The sequence below is a fragment of the Tamandua tetradactyla genome, chromosome 15, assembly GCF_023851605.1.
Source record: "Tamandua tetradactyla isolate mTamTet1 chromosome 15, mTamTet1.pri, whole genome shotgun sequence".
NCBI classification, from domain to species: domain Eukaryota; kingdom Metazoa; phylum Chordata; class Mammalia; order Pilosa; family Myrmecophagidae; genus Tamandua; species Tamandua tetradactyla.
Window position 1 is genome coordinate 88,450,938 of NC_135341.1, and position 6,394 is coordinate 88,457,331.

Consider the following 6,394-nt stretch of genomic DNA (forward strand, 5'->3'; position numbering starts at 1 on the left):
GTTTTCTCAATACCTTAACTTTCCTACTATGTTATTATTATTTTACTCTTTATGTCATGCAGCTGTGTCAGAAGCAAATGCTCTAGGAACTAAACCATTCTGGGATGGGAAATCCAAATTGACCTTGAACTGATTTTCTTTCTTCTGCTCTCCTTTCCTTTCTTCCTTGTTCCCTCAATGTTTTTTTTTTTTTTTTTGCCATGTGCTGATAATCTCTCTTGCTATCAAAGAAGTAAAATAAAATAAAGATACACAAAGAGTGTGAAACAGAAGGAGATACTGAGGGTAGAAGAAAGGGAAAGAAAACGAAGGAAAAAGAGGTGGGGAATGCAAACAAGGAGCAGCAGGAGGCAAGAGAAGAGGCAATTCAGCTGGTGATGAGCGCAGCATTTGAGCCCAGAGAAATCAAATATGGGACAAAAACTTTTGGAAAAGCACATGGTTCTCCTCAGAGTGTTTAGAGAATGCATGGCAACATGAAGAAATGAGGTGAGAAGAGGAGATTGCAAAAGCGAATAGCCTATTTTAACACTCTTCCAAAAGCCGCCCCTATTTTTGGATTATTTGTTCATTCTACTGAAAAATGTACCCTCACCAAACCATTTCTTTGAGTCTGTGGGCTTTGTACTTAATACATGTTTGATGAATGAGTGGAGCACTAGGAAAAATTGATATTCTCTCATTTAAGGTCTAAAATTTAAGCCCTCAAATTTGGCAGCTAAGTATTAGTCAACTTTGCAGGTGACTGAAGGGATAGAAATGGGGAGAGTGAAGGAGGGAAGGAAACCAAGAACGTTGCAGGGTCTGCAGTTTCCCATGTCATATGCTTAGGGCACCTCACAAGTTGCAATCTATAATAACATCAAAATGCCTCTAAATAAGCCAGAGTCAACCTAAATGCCCCAACTTATTTTTTTTTTTCATGGTGTATAATCAGTGGCTCACGATATCATCACATAGTTGTGTATTCATCGCTACGATCATTGTTTAAAACATTTGTATCGGGTGCTGTGTGGGGTCTCAACCGCTTCCCCTGGACCAGACTGGGGTCCGCTGTGTGTTCGGTCACTGATGTGGCCCCAGCAGTTGTCCTGTCCTGGTCCTGGCTATTTACTAGCTGCTCTGGAGGACGAACTAAATCCCAGACATTGCTAAGCCAACATCTTGGCCCCCAAAGGGAATTTTTTAAAAAAATATTTTTATTGTGATATCTTCACACACCCTACAGTCCGTCTACAATATACAATCAATGGCCCACAATAAGACCAGCTTATTTTTGAAGTTTTAAAATCAATTCATCTCCTCACTGGTGGAACTCGGGTCTCGCGTTCATTTCAGCAGCACTGGGTCGGGACAGCTGAAGCCTTCCCCAGCCTGATGAGAAGCAGTAAGGGGCACGGACCTCTCCTCTCTGCTCCAAGACAGTCAGTGGTTGTATAATCTTCAGAACTGAAAGTGAAACCAAGCTGTAAATATATATATTGGAAGATAAGTAGATGAGAGAATCTGCTTGGACAGCAAACGTGTAGTCAATGAGGGTTACGGCTTAACTCAACAGTTATTTAAGTATGTTTTCTCTGCTTTTGGCGTGATGATGACAGCCAGCATAATGCTTTTCATTTTCCCTCTATAATGATGCAAAATCTTATCATCCCTTTGCCTGAAATTACTTTTGTTATTGGCTAGAGGGGAGCAGGAGGCTCTCGTGTTTCAAATTTACAAAAAATGGGGATGGGGCAGGGGAGAAGGGAAAATGTGAAAAAGGAAACATTTATAGGAGTGAAATAAAAATGGATAAATTGACAAAATAAGATTTTGAGATTTTGACTTGTCTTCAAGAGAACCATGGAGCTTAGTTATGTATAAAACCCTGCTCTGTTTAGTTTTCTTCATTTTGCCAAAATGCTTTAGGGCATCACCTGTTAGTTGGTCCCAGGGGCATTTTGCTTTTCATGCTGACACTCAAGGACAGACTCCATCTGTGTGACCCACCACACGTAGACCCTGGAGAGCAAGAGGCGGCCTCACAGGAACTGAGGTCATGAGCAGAATCAAGCTGGTTGCTGGGGTGACAGCTGTGTAGAGCTCTGAGGGTCAGTGCGTGTGTGTGTAGCATGTGTGTGTGTCCGTGCACTCCACTGGCACAGGATTCCCCACCCCTCAATTCAGAATATGACCTGAAGCCAAATATTGACCTTGGCTCATCATTGTGTCTGCCTGAGATCATTCCCTTCATCCCTATTATATACGTTCTGTTTTCTGTTAATTTAAAGGTCATTGAAGTCCAAAATACATGTGCAGCAAGGCTGGAAAGACCTGCTGCTAAAATTGTTTAAGACAGAAAAATTACAGGAATGGTCAAATTTGTTTTCACTAATAACCCAACCCACGAACAAGCACGCAGCACACAGCACCCTGCTTGTGTGAAGGTTAAGTGGCATATTCTACCAGGAAGCAGCCAAGAAGCTGGGAGGCTGCTGAACAGCCAACATTTTATGCCTTTTGCCAACAAGGAAACTCCTCAGCTAGGATCTGTTTGTTCTTGGTTTAGATTTACCTGTAGCAAGCCTGGGTATCTGGTTTCCAAGCTTCCAGCAGATCAGAAGTAACCAACTAGAAATAGGGTAGTTAGAAGCCGACAACTTGAGGAAGGCAAGGGAAAGAAGACAGTGTGGCTGATAGGGTGGTGAAAGAACTACTAGGGACAGGCACAGATCTCTAAAATGGCAACATTACATTCTGGGGACATTTGGTGTAAGGGTAAATGACCTTCCACTCTTCATATGTCTACACACAGATGCACATGCTTCTAGGTATATCACTGTTGAGCAATTGACGCCAAGGATCTTGAAAAACAAAACAGCAAAACAAACCGAAATACAAATTTAAGAAGACTGAAAAGTCTGCAGTATTTCTGAATGGGGAACAAGCTTTGGTGCTTATGAGATAGGATTCTTTTATGAGAAACATGACAGATTACCTGGTAATGCAGAGTAATTAAAGCTTCGTTATATAAATGTACTCCTTTCTGTTTCTTCATAAACCATATTTCCCAGGATAGAAGCTATATACATTTTATATCCAATTCATTCCTTTTACAACATTTTATTCCCATTTTCTATAGCTATAAACTTTAAAATAATTTTTGTGGGGTGTACATTTGGTAAGGTAGATTTTGCTTTAGAGCAGAGCCAATTATATGTTTGCATGTAACCAAATTGTTGAGAATTTTGTCTTTTACTTTTCTCTTAATTCCCTTGCACATGCAATTTCTTTTCCAAATGTGGATCTCAGTTGCATGTAGCAAATTCTCCTGGAGGCAATGAGTGATTGACCTTTGCCAATGACATAGGAAAAATGAAGTTAAAGCAATGAGCACAGATAATGGATATCAGGGTTGAAAAAGTCTCATTTTGTTATAAAATTATTCCAGAACATAATTAATTTTTGGTTATCCCAGAATGCAAATCCCTTCCTGGCAGTGGAGCCTGGCTCTGTCAGAACTGGCTGGTCCTTTTTGAAAGGGCAAGGTTTCTCTGAAGACATTAGCCAGTTTCCCTTGATTCCTGCCATGAGCATATTTACTGGTGTTGCTTTCAGTTTTCCCTGCTTAGTGCATGAATGCATTTTCTAAAAAATGTGATCCAGCCTCTCTTTTCTTTCAAGAGTATGTACTTTTGCTTCATGTGGTTTTAATATGGTAGGTAATAAGCAGAACTTCCATTTGTGCTCAGGGGAGCATACTGTTGTTCCACAATTCCCTGCTGTCTTAAACCTCTACTTGTTAAACAGAAAGACACTGCATGGAAAGAACTGCTGAACGAGTCTCCTGCCACAGAAGCTTAGATCAGCTCGGGAAGCCTGAAGTGCCCCCAGCCGAGCCCTAAATGTGGAGCTCAGATGTTCCCGTGACAGGCCCACTGCAAAGGGGTCCGTGTAGCCAGAGCTGCCGGTGTTGAGGTCTCCTCCAGGCTGTAAGCAACCACCTAGATTTTGGGACTGGCAATAGTTTATCCTCCATTATGGATCACCTGTTGTGCTAACTGACTTGAAGAACCTCACTAGGCTTATTTTTCATTTATTCTGAAGTATCTTTGGTTTCAAGCAGCCCCTTTAGCTCCAAAAAATAGATGTGCAAATTGTAGGTCCATCTGTGCCTGAGGTGCTGTGCCGAGAAAGATGGCTTACATCACATGCTCGAAAAGAAATCACGTTTGGCTCAAACATGGTTTGTGATGATTATTGGTATTTAAGTCCTGAGTATGAAAATTTATTTATCATATATAAATTTATTATTGCATTTTCATTTTTTAATAGTCTACCATTAAAGTGATGACTATATGTTCAATCTCAGCTTAAAGCCCAGATTTTAGTCTTTGAATGAAGGTAAAACCTAAGTCAGGAAGAACTCAAACTGTGTCCAGGAAATAACTGTATAATTGAATATGGGCCTTGGAGAGTCTAACAGTGCTTTTACATAGCCATAGCTAGTAAGACGTATCGTCTCATGCTGAAAAAACTGAATTTCGATGAAGTCTTTATAATTTAGACATGTTACCCTTGCTCACAAATAATAAGTAAGAACTTAGGAGTTTTCAAAGAGACTCATGAAACTTATTGTCAGGGCCGAGTTGCCTGTAGGTGGGACATGATTCCTCAATTACAGAGGTTGCTGGGAGGGACCATCCCTGAAATGTTTTCCTGGATAGATGGGAACAACAGAACATTTTATTTTTATTTAGGTGTCGGGTTAAAACAACAAACAGATAATGTAATGCTGAGAAATGACAGGCCTCTATGGAACAGGGTGTAATCGCTTCGGAGCACTTATCATGGCATACACTACTTCACAACACCTCGACAATTTAAAGTGTCGGAGTCAGCCATTTACCGACGAGAAAGATTTACTCGAGGTTTCAACTTTAATTTGGGGCAAAGTTTCATGGTAGAACCAGGTGGAATCATTTCTGAACTGAAAGAAAGAAATGAAAGATGCTGCCTTGGAACACACTGTCCCATCCTCTGCTCTGACGTTCTGTGGCTGCTTGAGTTGGTTATTCGTCTATGACTTGTTCCATCTCCCTCTCTCCACATTCCTTCCACAAAGAGAAATTACAACAAAATTGTGTCTGTTGTAGGCTATTGCCTGTGGCCTTAAATAGACATCTGGCTTACATTTTCTGTCTGCTTCAGGATTTTACTGGCTCTTGAAAACATGATAGGAAAATGAAACCATGAATTATAAAAAAATGCAAAAGCTGCTCAGAATTAGACTGAGGAAGAAGAACGAGGTCACACAAAGAACAGAAAATAGATTTACCCACATTCTTCAAGAGTCAAGAAGACCTTACATACCACTCCACTGCCATCACACACGCAAACACACACGCACCCGCACACACACACACACACACCAGGCACGGGCCCCCAAAGGGCATGGGCCCCGTTTGCTCCTCTGGGATCACAGTTAAGCCATTTGGACAAGAGCCTCCCGTTGCCCTTTACCACCCTGTCTGGAGCGCTGTCCTCTAGTCGCCATCCTACAGCCAACTCCAAGGGGGAGGGAGAAGGCTCTGGAAAACCTGAAGCATTTTTAAGTTAGAAAATAAATGATCCAAAGAACAATACAGACCTCCTTACCTTGCTGAACTTCCCCAAATCTAGCTAATTATATTGTTGCAATTGTTGAGTTATTAGGAGTTCGTACAAAATAGAATTAACAGTTTGAGAATGAATGGTTCTGAAAAACAAATGAGTCAATGGGATTCAGGATTTTAGAGGGAAAAAATGTGTTGTGACTGACTGAGGGCTAGAAAAATCAAACTGTGTTAGGGGAAGGCATACAGCATCTGCTGTTTCGGAACAAACATCTCTCTTTGCAAAGTACCCATAATGCTCTAGCTTGCAGGCTGCTTTAATGAATCAGATGATTATTTTATGCCAAATCTTAAGCAGCACTCAACTCAATAAAATATCAACATGGAGACACTTATTATTTATTTACTTTCTTTCAAGAAGTGTTTCTATTCAGGAAGGCATGCAAGTTCCCAAAGGTTAGCTACATTTGGCTTAGCAAAAGCTGTACAACCGGAATTCATGAGCAGTTTTGTGTAATCTCCTTCAGCAATTTTGATGTATACATAATAGCTCAGTCTGATTTAAAAAAATATATATATCATGCCTTATTTTGTTCTATTTCCTGAACTGGGAAACAAACAACTGGTCAAGAAAATAGATTTTATCCATCAGAGCTTTTAAAGATTTAATTCATTCACTTTGAACCATAAATTGGTGGAAGAAGAGAGATGAAATAACCTACTTACAGGCCGAGACTCCTGGAATGATTCGTTCTGACAGCAGAGGCCCTGAGCTCTGAGAGGCCCCTTCTTCCTGA